We start from the raw sequence: 16,169 nt of genomic DNA on the forward strand, positions 1-16,169 counted from the left end.
GCACTTTCCATTAACGCTAGATTTTAAGATTTAATAATTAAAGAAAATATGCGGTTATTTTAAAGGTGATTCATATCTACTTCTACTTTTTTTTTTTTTTTTTTTACAAAGAAATAAAGACATTTTTCTAAGTTTCATGAAATAACCATTAGTCCTTGACCAGGTCTATGAAGCATACAACCCACCAACCAAAACCAACTCGTGGAAAGAAACCTGAGCTGGAAGATCAACGATATTGCTGTAAAAACTCGCAAATATTAAACTCATGAAGAAATGAGTTGTGAAAATGGCACTTTTTGTTCAGGTTCTTTAAAAAAGATATTTAATTAAATGTAAAGGAAAACAAAACACTTGCAATTGTCTGTATTTAAAGATGATATATGAAATACCCTGAACTATATGATTTTGACACTCCTATCCTATTCTGTCTAAAACATTTTAAAACTTCAAAAACAACCAGGAAGCAGAACGATACAGCTTCACAGACATTCTCAAGACTTCTACAATATAACCGTCCATTTACTGACGAGATTCACCAGTTTGTCACTCATTCATAACCTGAGATTTTCAGTAAAAACAAAACTAAGTAATGACACCATGCCAGGTATTGAAAGTTCAGGTTATTTTGGGAAAAGTTGAAGAAATCCAATCCTGAGAGGGTTTAGGTTGAACATGAACACCTCATGTGATTTGGCAAAAGCATAAATGATTTGGCACGACTACAGGAAGTTAACGGTCGTCTCCTGTGCTTTTCCTCCCCGACACTAATGATGCTGACTTAGCGCTCTATTATAACATCACCACACTTCCCGACCTTTTAATCAATTTTAATTGCTGTTGCCGCTAGAGGGCTTTGTGTTTTCAGCTTGGCTTTGAGACACTTGCTGAATTGATGCACTTTTATCTGTTTTGAACATGCTGGACGAGTGAAACCATTCTCTTTACATGTCATCCGTCCAAGAGCTTCACTTCAAACTATCCTATGTTCTCATGTCTCCTTTTTTTTACCTCCAATTTTCTACAACCACTATTTTGGCAAAAGGTGAAGCCAATAGTCACAGAAATCACATGACACTCCAGAAAAACCGGCTAAGTCGCAGCTCTGTCGATAGTTGTGGTTTTTCTCAGCATTTAGGTCACTTAGTTTATATAAAAGCCGAATTGGTCGGTTTGCCAAAAGAGCTCCAAACATGTATGAGTCATAAACTGAATCTCCTCTGCTTTTAGACTGTGACGTGCTCGTCTGTTGATGTCTAGTGTGTGTGTGTGTGTGTGTGTGTGTGTGTGTGTGTGTGTGTGTGTGTGTGTGTGTGTGTGTGTGTGTGTGTGTGTGTGTGTGTGTGTGTGTGTGTGTGTGTGTGTGTGTGTGTGTGTGTACACACAGGTCCTGGGACACAAAGAAGGGAAAGAGAGTCGGAGAGATATTCATCCTTAGGGATAGGTAATTATGGCTACGGAAGCGTTTTTCAGATCAACATGGGACAAACATGGGGGGAGGGTGGGAGAGCTGGAGTGAGACAGACAGAGAGAGAGAGAGAGAGGGAGAAAGAAAGAGATAACATGGCGACTCTAATTTACCATCGAGCTACACCGAGGTGCTTGGATCCAGCTCAACAGATGTTGGCAAAGAGTAAATGAGCGCTCACAGTTTGAAAAATAAAAATGTAATCCCCAGCATGATAGATAGATGAGTCCTTCAGGATATTAACACAATATCATTTAAACCCGATTGCCATCTCAGATAAACGCCTCGGATGTACTCATCTGCCACATATAGCACCGCAGTTAGCCAAGCACACGACACCTGATCTCCGGCAGAAAACACGTAAGGCGGCAGGAAAAGCAGTGACCCAACGCACGCTCTAATGGAAAACAGAGAGCAATGAGAACAAACTGCATCAAGAGACTATAACATCTCATCTTACAACCAGACAATCAGACTCCATCTATATTTCAAGCGCCACGGAAAACTGTAACAATGGGCCGTCATGATCCAAGATTAGTGGAGGGCACCTTTAATGAGGAGGAGGGCACACAGGGATCATGTTTCCACGTTGGCAACCTCAACGCGGTATCACCTGAGGGCAATTTGTTCTGAATTCAGTAACAAACCTCGAGAAACAGTAATTGAACATTAAATGCAGTTTTCCTATGGGCCAGATCACTTGACCTGAATAATTGAAAAGTAACTTAAAAAAAAAAGTATTGTGAAAGCGACCAGAGATGACTTCCTACGTTTTACATTTACTTTAAATAACTAATTCAAAAAGCAAGCTCTGACTTTTTCATGTATCAGCATTTTGTCTTTTTAATGATTAGGTATTTGTTCTTGAAAGGAGTGTGTGAAAATATTATGCTCAACGGGGGAAAAGACTGTCTTGATTTTTTCCTTGCAAAAGGTTTGTAAATATTTACATAAAGTATAGCCAACTCTGGTGATGAATTATTTATAAAGAATCAAGGAAAGGGACTTGTAAGGGTTTGTTGCCATGGACCTGCTGAACGTGTGGGTGTGTGTTTTCATGGGGGGTGAGAGAGAGAGAGAGAGAGAGTGAGAGAGAGAGAGAGAGAGAGAGAGAGAGAGAGAGAGAGAGAGAGAGAGAGAGAGAGAGAGAGAGAGAGATGCGCTCTGCTGCGCTCACCGGCAAAGTCACTGCTTTCTCAAGGACACTGCGGCGAAGGGGCAAGAAGGAGAGAAGGAATGACATACGAGAAGAAGAAGCAAAGTAGAAGACAGCTACAGGAAAAAAAAAAAGAGATGTTTAATGATTCGGGGGGGGCTCACAGGCTGAAGCGGAGGGAACAAATGAAAACAGCAATGGCCTTACAGCAATGACAAGATGTGAAAAGTGATGGAAGATGATTGACTGGGAAGAAAAAGGCCTCAGTGGGATGTTGAATTTTTGAGGAACGCTGGAATTTTCAAAAAGGACTTTGCAGTTGCGGGTGTGTCTTGTTTCAGGAACTTTCTGTTCATCTGACAGCGACGTCACCGTGAATATTTAATTAATAACCCCAGCTCTAATTTGCGTCAGCCACTAAACTAAACACCACTACATTTAGGACATGTCTGCAAAAACTTACGCTAAACGCAGAGTGTAGGCTAATAAAGCAGCATATGACTTATGAAACATAAATTTAATAAATTTAACCACACTTTTTATTTAGGCCACCCTCCTGCACAGAGAGGCAGAGAGAGAGAGAGAGAGAGAGAGAGAGCGAGAGAGAGAGAGAGAGAGAGAGCCAGGTATCAAAATACCAGTGAGGTGACCTTCAGAGGGCTGAAACCCGAAAGATGTTGTAGTTTTTCCAATCTAAATTGCATGGAAAAAAACAGAAAAAATATATTTGTTAGGGCTTCATGTTGTTGCAATGAATTTACTTTCAGCTTAACCTTCACAACTGTTTAACCTTGACTCTGCGATATCCCTAATAAGCTATAAAACCACATCGGCACCTTTAACAAACACGTCTAAACATGGTAAACAAGAGGTGGAGCTTCACAGGTGTTGTGTGCTAATACCTTAAAAGCCACAAAAGAGGGAAATAACACACACACTGCATTTCCCTTTGTTCCTTTGGACAAATATCTTCCTGCAGCTTGATCCTCTTGTTCTCACTTTGTTTTTTGTGAGTGTGCATTGAGACGCTGACATCAAAATTTATAGCCACACCGGGCCAGCTAAAAGCACTGGCATCTGCAGACACTGAGTGTTGAGTTAAGTTATACTGTCCCACTTGTACAGAGCTGAGGTGGGCCCTTGAGTCCAGCAGGGTCGAGGTCTTGCATGTTTTTAAGGTCTCCTTGATTTAACACACACTTTATGAATGTGTCAGTGCAAAACTCAGCCAAAACGCTTTCCAACAAGTCACTCATTGAGATCAGGTATGTTGATGCTGGAAGTGGAACGCGGAAATCTGAAAAGTGGCCCTCCGGGATCAAGACGGTCCACCTCTCATTCTGGTAAATGTATCCAACATAATACCAGCCGGTGTAGTATTGAATATGGAGGCCTCCTCCACTATAGAGTATTGACACCACACAAAAATTTGCATATGATAATGTTCTTGACGAGGAAACGGATGTTTAATGACTTGAAAATGGAACATGTCTATAAATATTTTATTGTATTAATATGAAATAAAATGTGTATTATATTATCTAGGTCCATTTCCTATGACATAGATCCTATACCCCTTGTATTTAATGCATACTGTCGATCCAGGGTCAATTTTCTCTGGCACAAGATATGGGCCTCCTATATAAAATATGTATTATGGTACTTAGGTACATCTCCTATGACATAGATTCTGTACCTCTTGTATTTAATGTAGACTATAGTACCCATGTCCATTTTCTATGACATAGAAAATCTGCCACCTCAATCTGCACCATCACGCAAAGGCATGTTCTTGAAGAGCATGTGTGGTCACTTGGAACCTCTTTAATAGTTGATCTATAATAGAATTATGATTAACTACCCATTGTATTTTGTTGTCTATGGAGATATTTATTTGTGTGGTTAAAATGTACCGTATGAGCATTTCAGTGCAAATATTAAGGGGAGGGTCCATATTCTATGGGGCTCTGTTTACAATGCGACACCGGGTTCACAAACACCAAAGACTGTTGCTTCTAATCAATGCAACAATTCTTTTCAGCTTCATCAGATTTACATCATACTGGAGAATGAATCTAAACAATCTAATACATATGTTTACATTACTTTAATTATATTGTATTGAATATATCAACAATTGTACAATTCTCAGAAAGAGTGAATGAATGAAAGCAACAAACCCTCACTTTTCAGAAGTTTGAATCAATGTTGTGTCATCGCTTGAAACCATTTCAGAGTCCTGTTTTTTTTTTTTTTTTTTTTCAAATATGCTGGTGATGATTGTGTCTATAGATTTTCTATGATTCGGTGATTCATGGACTAATCCTCTCAGCAGCGCTGACATGAATGAAATTCACTGAATTAACACAACTCCACTGAGGAAAATCAGGCTTTGTGCAGTTATGTCAGCTACGCTGTGAAGAAGAGCAAAGGAACCCATTTTTCTGTCTGGTTCGGCCTCACGACCGGTCTGCTAAACCTCTACAGCAATCAATTATTTACACATAAACACATACACGCAGACCCCAAAACACTCCCACTGAGATGATAGTGGGGAAGGCCGCTGGCTGAATTGCATAAAAGCTACTTTACATACATAAGTAGGCCGTTTACCAAAGAAGAGAGTGAACTGGACAACCACCAGGACCACAGCCGCTGACCCACTGTGATCACAGAACCTGTTCAATTTAAATGCATTGTCAGTGTGCAGCCAGAGCACTGACACAAGACCACAAATGAATGATGGGGTTTGTTCTGTATTAAGGGTGTAGTGTGGTGAAAACATAAATAGAAGAGTGTGAAAATGAGCAGGTAAGCAGACATATGGGTAATGACAGCAATTACACACAATATTATTACTATAATTATTATTGCAGGAATATTGCCACTGATGTATTCTTGTAAAGTTTATAAGCATGAGCAGAGCAACAGCAAATCGCAATGACGGATTTATCACTTTTTTCTGTAGCATCAAACCTCATAATTCTCTGTTGCCTACCTGATTATATTTACTTTGTGATATGAAAAAGAAAAGCACAAGATCATGAATCAAGTTCTACTAATACAAACTACTGGAGCAAAACAATGTCCAAAATGAAATGAGGATGGAACTTGCTGAAATTATTTTCACAAGTGTAACCAGAAAAACTACAATATTTATTCATTGTATATTGTTATATATTTATTAAATATATTTACAAATCTAAAAACATAAAATACTTCTGATAAATAAGTCTGGCAGTCCTAACCAGAAAAACTATTTTACCATGCTATGCTAACTATTATTTTGTACATATCTGCCCAACGTACTTTATTAGAGATTTTAATCTGGTGCAACAGTAATGTACATCCTTTAATGTCTTTGATATAATAGTTCCTAAATATAATCACCCAAACTAATCATCTTTATTTTTTTATGTACTTATTATTTTACTCCTACGTTTGGTGGAAACTGCTCATGTTATTTGGTTCTATAACTGCTGTTGGCTGAGGATGTGGTTTATGTCTCTCTCTGTTGTAACTATAACTGTAACAATAGTTTCATCAGCAAGGTTTTTTTTTTTCCATCATGTGTGCATCTGCAGTTTCCATGAGCAGCGCTTCACAAGAGAAGCTGTTTGTTGACTTTCTGCTTTTTGGTCTATTTTTGACCTCGTGGCTTCTACACTCTGGCCATCAGGTAATAAATAATTAGGGCTATGAGCTCATTAAAAATTTAAAATAGGTCATTTGTGCAGTTTTTGAAAGTGAATTGAGAATGTATTGTAGTCGAGTCACATATTTGCTATAATAATAATACAAAAGAATGAAAATATTAATAGACCAAGAAAACCCCCCCAAAAATGCACAATATCTCAGTTTATTCTATGTTCAGCTGTCAACATGTTAGTGGGACAAAAACAGCCATATATCTTTTCCAAAGCTTAAGTTTTACTAAAACATCTTTGCTAAATTGCATAGAAAACTACACACAGATTTCGCTTCGCAACACAAAAACATTTTAAACGCTGCGTAACATTTAAATTTCCCTTGTGCATTATAAAGCCAATGCAGGTATTCCCACTATGCACTCTAAATCTTAAAATGGCACTGAATATTTACCTCCTCTTCCTTCTGCGATCTTCAACATTATCAGACAAAAAAAACCCTCTCGATGTTTGATTGCTTTCTTTGCAAGATTTCACAAAGCGTTTCCCATCCTCTCTGATCAAAGCAATATTCTCCACTCTCTTTCCGTGTTAACTCGAGCTTGTAACAGAAGACATAAGATGCAATAATGCATGTGCAGAGCCACAGATCAACACGGAGTCTTTGGCTCAGCAGGGATGTAAACCAACATATATGCCACAGGGCCTCACTTGTTTTCTGGGTTATTGGGCTGCAGTGTAAACAATGAGCTACCGACCCCGTCAGTTACAGGGCGAGAGAGAGAGAATAGAGAGATAGCTAGAGATAAGAATTGATTCCATTATTTGTTTCACTCACCTATCTTTGTCGTCCTATCTGCATATATGCCCACTCTTTTTTTCTTTTTTTTCCCCCCAGAGGCTTGTCAGCCAGTCCGTCTGTCTGGAGTCGCGGTGTCAGAGCAGGCAGGGTTCAGTACCTGAGAAGACACAAGTTCAAAGGTTGGCGGAGATCACGTCAACAGCAGTTAAGGATCATGTTCAAGTTGACTTCAGTCAATCAAAGGAGACAAAGCGCTGCAAAAAGGCTCAAAATAACAAATACCCAAACACGTGGAATAACAAAATATTTTTGTGTGGCAAAAAAGAAAACTGTGAAACAATTAGAGGAGAAAACATCTAATATATTCTCTGGAAAATGCATTTTTAATTCCTGTGGAGTCGCATATTTTGCATACAGCAGTGGTGCACTGTCATTTCACTATTTACTCCCTCCAAACATCTCCAGAAAGAGAAAAGTGAACTGGGGATAGATAACAGAAAAAAGAAAGTAGGAAAATAAAATCCTGAACTTTCACAGAGCAGAAAATTGAAACCCTGCCTCAAGAGAGGAGGCTGGCGCTGCCATTTCATTTGCATGCGTGTCGCTTTCACTTTTTATTCTTGCTTAGCATAGAGACAGTTTTGCAGAGAATGGGGTGAAATGCACGGCACTGCATTGCAAAATTTCAGAGATAATTCCAATCACTCCTCCGAGACAAGTCTGACTTGGGGGAAAAAAAGCCGGCTCTTGGCTTATTTGCAAAATTTGCTCAGCATTAATCACTTGATGAAGCTTATATAATACACTGTCTATACAGCATGGCACAAAAACAGTGACACACTCTGAAGACCTGTGATAGAAAGTTGAGCATGGCTCAACAGTTCTTTACATATAGCAAACAAAGTGATTTGGACTTTTGCCTTATAACCCTAACCTGAAGAGTGTGCAAAAACAGATATAATCTAAACACTTCGCAGGCAGTGAGTTAAAGACAATAAATCCCAGCCCTTTGAGATGCTATGTAATCATGTCATGGCCCTCCCTGCACAAAGAACAAAAGAGATTGACAGTGACGATCATGACAAACCAGATACGACAAACTGACTCTGACACACCCTCCGAAAAATAAGAGGCTGAGATTCGGTCAATAATATCAGAGCAAAACAAACATGGACAGTCGCTGCTTGTCGTTCGGGGGAAGCAGTCACACCTTTGACAGATGAGCATTACTGACATAGGTGTTGGTTGGTACGATGCAAGTTATTGTTCGGCAAGACAAACTGGTTCCTGTTCATATCTGACTACCATTCATACACACACATGAGGAAACACAAATACCCCAATACATGGCAGTTGGTGCAGACAAGATTATAGGCGGATACAAACTCCGCAAGAGCAAAGAAATGTGTTCATGTTCTTGTGGTGGCAACAATCAGTGGGTTCTGACCAGGAAATCCAAAAGTTCTTCACAAACTCAACTGCAGCACTCTGTTTTGCATTTTTATATCGTCAGTGATGTCAGTGATAAATCTGACTTTATCCTGCATGTCAAACCTTCATGGCAATGCAGTTGACTCCACCACGTCTGCATTATGACAATCTTGCAAACATAAACAATCTCTGACATAGAAAAACTGCAACAACAACAAAAAAAAAAAAACTGGCTTATCCTCTGCAAGGTCTCTGCATTTGTCTTACTTCTGACAGCAGGAGGAATTTGAAAGAGTCTATCATACAGGATGTGGAGAGAAAAACCTTTATTTAGCACTTTGTATTTGATGCAGAATACAAACATGGCTCCTTGCAAAACAAAGCAAGGAGTTAATTGGTATGAATAGCTTTTATGGATTTAGTCAGTATAGTAACCCATCAATAACAAGCAAGGCAAACCTAAGAGCATTATTATGAGCAAATTTTTAAAAAAAAGAGTAGACTCGAGTTCAAGCAAATGATGCAAAACATTGTAATGATAACAAATGTGATGTTAATGTTAATACACCATAGATCCAAAGATCAAGATTTTTACTGAAGTTACAACAATCTTATATTGGAGAGGTGAAGTACGGCTTGGATTTTCAACTTTCAAATCATTTCTCACACCTCTGACAGGTACGTTGGTCTATTTTGAGGTGAGGAGACGAAACCCCCATCAAGTCGCAGACTTGTCTTTGTTCTCTCTGCAGGAGAGTACTTGTACAGGGGTTAATAGAGACACTTCAGTTGCTGTCAGATAATGATCTCCAGTGACTGGTGCGTGTTCTCAATAGACTGTGCATGGGAAGGAGTAACAAACCTTCTGTCATCAGCATTATTTAATTTGTCGATCCTTCACATCTCACTTGTGCACAATTACCGATGGTGAGAAAAAGAATCCAGGTGTCACACTCGGAGGCAACGGTGTAATGGAGCATGAACAGCAGCATAATTCACGTCACAGCAGGTGGTATATGAACTCCATTTAGTGCGTGAATCACAAGCACTAATATATAAAGCTTGTTCATCACAAGTCAACAAGGTGACTGTCTATAACAAGAAACATGCATCGCCCAAATTCAGAATGTAGTGGACTGCAAATTAGAAAATCTACACGCAAACCAATGACGTAGGTGTGTGTGTGGTTTCATCTACAGTGGCCCAGCCCCCCTCCACTTTGGTGATGAAAACAGGGAAAGGTACTCCATCTCTCCTGGAGTAAAGCTATAGGCACTCTCCTTCACTCCAACCATTAAGCTGCGAATTTTCACAAGCATGAGAAGGAACCAACTCACCCACGAGCCTCTTAATTCATGGGATACATTAAACAACCTCCCAACCTTCATCTTTTGCAGACACTTGTACTTGGATATCAGTGAGTATAGGAGCCTTCGCCATGCTTTTGTATTTGTGAAACACTCAGTACCACAGATAAAAGAAGCTGTTTCACCAGTCGAGTCTGCAGCCATTAGCAGGGTTGAATAGATCATTTTTTTACTGTGCTCAAATAATGAACTTTTAGAATATATTACAGGTGAGTATTAGTGATTACCAAGAGTTGGTTTGCAGAGTGTTACTCTATGTTACTTTATCAATTGTGTTGTAAAGTAACACCTGAAATCCACATGTAATTTTTCCCAACAATACTACCTATTAAATATTGTAACATTTTTGAGAAAGAAATTCACTTTGGTATTATATCTTGTTGACAAACTAATGACGTATAAGTGTGATACACATATAATACATCCACAACCCACAGATCAACAACAAACATAGCTAAAAACAGCTCTGCAGACAGTCACATAACCCTCATGAAATCAATGGTTTTCCTTCATTATAAGAGTTTTTCAGTGTCATAAGACCATCAAAACAGAGTCTCTCTTGGGTTTTCATGGAGTAAGTGTTGTGCATAAGGTGCAACATTTTGTAAATTGGAACATTTACAATGTAATGATGAATTCTGCAAGTAAACCTTATAGCTCACAAGGTCTGACACCCCTATATATCTCATATCCCATGATTATGAATATTTTCTAATTACAAAAAATATTAGTCCTTCTGCAGATATAGTTTTTAATGCGACAATTTCAGAAAAGTATACATCATCAAGCCCTAAGTTTTTATGTTAAATCATTTTTCCAGGAGTTTTGTGATCACAAAAATACCATTAAATCATTACACTCTGTCTTAAAGTAGCATACATATAGAACTATGCTCAAGATCAGGGGTGTTAGATGATGACCACCACTAAATAAAACTCAAAAAATTATGTAAACATCTGATTTTGCACTAAGATTTGAATATGCAACTGTCACAACTGTTGCATTTAGTCATCTCTATTGCATGTACAACAAACTGAGGTCTGAAACCTGTGTATTTTTGATAAAATACTTCACAATTTTACCCTACGCTTATTTCTTTTACCTTAAAACATGATGTTGGGAAAATGCCCAGACTTTTTCTACTTTCACACTTCACTAGATCTTATGGCTCGTATGAACATTTTTGGCATGAATCCTATTAGAAAATTCTGCTTGTTTGAATATTAAACAGATCATAATATTAATATTGCAGTTTGTGGAAAATTGAGTCATTGAGACTTTTTCTTGCAGCCTAAGTGAGATTGACATGACATGGGAAGCACATCAGCTGATCCCACTGTGAAACACCAGGGTGCTTTCATCAAAATATAATAGACCATTTCATTTCAAATGTGTTTCGCTATTCAATTTGTGGAATACATTTAAAAAGACAATCCTTTTTAATATTCATACAATTCAATAGTAACTGTGATGTGATGGGGTGTCCCTAACCACTTTTCTGAATTTAAGAATATGACACGTAATCCTAATCCGCATAATCTTCTTTGTAAATCATTTTCATTACACCAATGCTCTGGCATGCACACATCCAATTTAAGTGAATTCGAGGAACATAAACAACAATTTTCCAAATCAAATAAGGTCTTCTGAGACCCCAGTGTTGTTTGTGTACAAAGGCTGTGCATTTGCTCGTCTAAGGTGAAGATAACAATTCAAAAAGTCTCCGACGTACAAACACACACCCACACACAGGAGGAGACCCTAGAATTGGTTCTATATTACTATACTTTCAGAGTGTAAGAGGTGGTCCGGCCCACAGATCTAATCTGACTCAGGCTTACCTTCCGAAGACCAATCAGGAAACAAAAGGAGGGTGAAGGCAATACAAAGATGATATGAATGCATGGGAGAGAAGGCAATGGGAGGATTATGGGTCGGTGAAGGGGTTGCATCCTTTCTGGAGCCACAACGCAGCACAACTATGTCACAGGATGATTAAAGGAGTGTCGTGCCAGGGAGTTTCCACGCTCACCCTGTTCTTCATGCTTGTGAGTCAGGAAGTCCTGCTCTTCCTCCTTCCACTCAACAATATAAAGCAATTCAAGCTCATACACATGCAGCCATTGCAGAGTAATTTACTGCCGACTGCATGCCTTCTTTGTCAGGAGCAGCAGAGAAGAGTCAAATAGCAGTTACTTATAAATTGAATCCGAAATTTTCAGTTTGAGAATAAAACAACTCACGCTTAAAGATGAACACGCTTAAACGATTAGACTGCACTGCAGGTTGGCCGTGAGACACATTTCGGTGAAAGCTATCACTGTGACACCGACAGAAAAAAGGACATGTCTTATGTTGGGTTTGGAAAAAAACTCAACATTTTCTTAAGTCCCTGGCCCAATTAGAGAAGGGATGGCTTCTATTCAGAAGCAGAGACAATGTAATGCTTTTTCAGCATTGTATCCCTTTACTCTTGATCAAAGAGCTTCTCTTACTCTTTGTAGTGCAGAAAAAAAGAGTGTAAAAAAGGATGATGGCATCTGGACTCGGCAGAAATGGGATGCAAAAAATGTTTTCTGGCAAAAAAACCCCCAAAAAAACAACCTAAAAGACGCACGGACAGCCATTTCAGTTTACTTTGGGTTATTTTGTTTTGTTTTATGGAGAGAGTCAAGTAAAGGTGCTGGATGAGACACCAAGCCTCAGCACTAAAAAAACACCACAGTATATCACAGATATCTGCATAAACTTAATCAGCATTAGTTGCTGGTTGAGATCTGAACAGTGCAGAAATAGCCTTGTTTAAAATATTAACATTTTTTTCCCAAAATCCTGTGAAAACTTTTCTCTGCGTGATTTTGAAAGAAACCCGGACTGATTGTGGAGACGTCTGTGCTAGCGTTTGTATAATGATAAAAGTTACTAGTTTTAAATAAATTATTATTATTATGTATATTCTGTGAACTTGTTTACGTGTCCTGAATAAAGCTTTTAACTGGTGAATATGTGAGTGTACTCAAAGGAACTTCATTTAGCAATAGGGGACTCATGCTTAAAATTTCTCAACAGTGGTGAAACTTGGTCCAGTTCTAAATTGAATATTAAAAATAATGTATTTGATCTATTATTGATGTGGACTGAAGGTTTTTGCACTTTGAAATGCTCTGTTACCATGTTTTCACCATGTTCTGTTCACACAGCTGCTACGTCTCTATATTTCATCACAACCTCTGCACTAAAACTCAGGTAATTATTGTACTGACAGTAAAGCTGCTTTTCACGCTCATATGATCAGAATCACAAATTAAGCAGGCTTTTACATGCATGTTTGAAGGTGGTTGGAAAGAGGACTGGATCATAGATTCACTCATTCGTTAAACCACTTGTACAGACACATCAGAGCACAGCGATGCTAAAAGATGTATTTGTGATGGGTCATTTGTAGATAAACACATGGCTTGTGTGTGTGTTGATATTGGTGTGTTGTAATGAGATTAGAGAGTATAAGTGCTTAGATTTATGTCTAAATCAGAGGATGGAACTGATGAACTGATGATGAACTCTAAATCTCGTGCTGCACATTTTGCCACATGCAAAGTTGTTTTGTACGGTTCAATGTTGGATGTTATGACATTTTTCAATGTGGCAGGTCACTGTATTAACTTTTAAACTAATGCATGGGCATGAAAACTTGTTTTCTATTTATTAATTCATGATTCCAAGCTAGAAAAGACTAATATTTGACTCCTCCTGCAGCAACTATTAGTTTTATATCTTTTTGACACATCAACAAATCTGCAATGCAGTAAAAAAAAAAAAAAGTGCATAGTAAGATTTAACTTTTCTGATCAGAGATGATCTATAGGCGTAACAAAATTATACAAGTTGCCTACAAAACACTAAATGGTGAGTTGACCTGAGAGGACAAACAATGAGGACACACCAGCCTTTCAGTAAGACATCATGCCCTTTTTATGGCCTATTTGACGTTGCAGCTGTTTTGTATTATCGCTACAAAGTGTTTCAATTCACTCAATTAATCAAGCAAGTGTTTTTAACCACTGGATGGGATTCAGTCTCTTTCCAGCGTTATGGACCACAGTATCGGTGGCTGTGCACACCCTACGTCAGGCCTCTACCACTGACGGACCCCTCAAACAGATCATGAAAAGACCGACAGGAAGAGGAGGAAGGAAGGCAGGATTTGACTCCTTGTGTTTCCCTCACAAACTTGGATCAACACGCACACAAACACTACAACAGTGACTAACACTTGCCCTCGGCTTCATACTGTAGCTTTTAACAAATCAAGCCTTACCCAATCATTTCCCTTCTCTCTAGGTTGCCATAGCTACAGCCTGCCTCCATGTCTGTACTTTAGGAAGGGTGCGAATTCACCAGTGTGTGTGTGTGTGTGTGTGTGTGTGTGTGTGTGTGTGTGTGTGTGTGTGTGTGTGTGTGTGTGTGTGTGTGTGTGTGTGTAATATGTATGCTGTGTGGTAATCCTACCAGATGGGGTCTTAACACTTCCTCACTGTCAACTTTACATTCACACTCCCATTGGAGGTCTGTGATGGGAAGGTGTGAGATAGCAGAGAGGTGAGCTCTGCAGAGTAAGGAGGCGGTCTGCAGCAATGTGACATCCCCCGCGAGCCGTCCCATTCACTGAAGGCGCACATGAAAAGTAGCAACCTGACCTCTACTTTATTATCAGTGTGTAAGCATTACAACCTGAATTACAAGTATTGAAAACCTAACAAAGGGGCACAAATATCGCAGAGCAATTTAAGAGCGTAGTTAAAGGCAATTGATAGTATTCAAAATATATATTTGTTAAAACCTCACCTGTTAAAGCTTTCGACAGAATTTATATCTGTCGTGTTATGGCCGCTTGTAATATTTCAGCTTGTTTTCCTGAAGCTGGACGTGACATGATTTGACCTGTTCTCATGCTGCATTTCAGTTGTCACACATATTCTTAATACAATAGCATCACATAGTAGAGAGAGAAATGCGTTTGAGCTGTGGCGACAATCCTGAAATAAAAAATGTTTCTTTCATAAACATGCAGAAAAATGACAGATTTTTTTTTTTTTTTGCCTTGAAAAGTTCTGCTAAGCGATGGTATGAACACAATGTGCTAACATTAAGGTGAGTTTTTGCTTGCATAGTTTTGCTACACTACTATACAAACGGAAATCTCACTGCCAAATTGAAGTAAAATATCTCTATGTCCTTTATATAGTGATGGTGTGGATATATATATATATATATATGACAAGAATATCAGCAGGTCGGAGGAAGTCAGGACTGAGAGAGATGGATGAGAGTGTGCACACCCATGATGCAAGTGCGAACTTTGCCAGATGTCACCTTGCAGGTGCGTCTGTTTGCTATCAGGTAGTCGACGAGAGTAATATCGACACTCGAGGATCAACATATCACTAAAACTCCCACCATCTGCCCGCCAGCCCACAAATATAGACGCAGTCGTCTCTTATTGTGCTGCCATTGCTTTATCTCGCTGCATCGCTCCACTTTCCTCCCTGTCCCAGCTCTCTGCAGTCCTGCTATCCATCATCATTAGGAGGCGAATAGATGACCTGTCGACACACTCCCTGTCCCCTTACTCTCTGGAGAGGAGAGGAGAGGAGAGGAGAGGAGATCCTGAGAGTTTGGTCCCGATTGAAACGTCATAATCACATTAATTTATCGGGAAAAAAAATATCAACAAAAATGTGTAGCTAAATCATTTTTATTGACAGCATTAATATAGGCCTCCAATTTCTGACTTTGAAATGACAATTATCACAAATATAATGAGAAATACTTATAAAATGGTGATATTGATATTAATGATATCCAAAGGTGTGATGTAATCCAGATGTACCCTTCATTACAGGAAACATCTCATGTTTCAATCAATTATCTGATATTATCACAAGTCCGAAATGCATAATGTCATTAAATATTTGATGCGAGAGATATGAAACATTATCTAAAAACCTATCAAGCATATGATATGCTTTTGTTTATGTGCATGATCATCTGTCATTTCTCTCTGAATATTGTGACGATATTTAAGAATCCGGCTGATATCCCGCACCAAACACAGCAGGGAGCTGATTGATCTCTGCATCCCTAAAGGAGGACGAACGATCAAAGCAAATCAAGCCAAATATAGAAACGGGGGGGGGGGGGGGACAGGAACAGAGTGGCACGAGAGGAAAGGATGGAAACTGTTAAGATGGAGGAGGAGAAGACTGGAGGAGAGCAAACGGTACGAGGAGAGGACGATCAG

At 38.9% G+C, this 16,169-nt stretch overlaps 1 protein-coding gene across 3 annotated transcripts in view; it reads right to left on the reverse strand.

Moving 5' to 3' along the window:
* strbp (spermatid perinuclear RNA binding protein) overlaps positions 1 to 16,169 on the reverse strand; it is a gene marked incomplete at its 3' end in the record, with an annotated part of 92,671 nt that overhangs the window by 54,273 nt on the left and 22,229 nt on the right. For all 3 annotated transcript variants that reach the window (XM_080510527.1, XM_080510526.1, XM_080510528.1), the window contains exon 2: positions 7,107 to 7,227. The remainder of the gene's footprint in view (positions 1 to 7,106; positions 7,228 to 16,169) is intronic.

This window comes from Blennius ocellaris (assembly GCF_963422515.1).
Source record: "Blennius ocellaris genome assembly, chromosome: 15".
NCBI classification, from domain to species: domain Eukaryota; kingdom Metazoa; phylum Chordata; class Actinopteri; order Blenniiformes; family Blenniidae; genus Blennius; species Blennius ocellaris.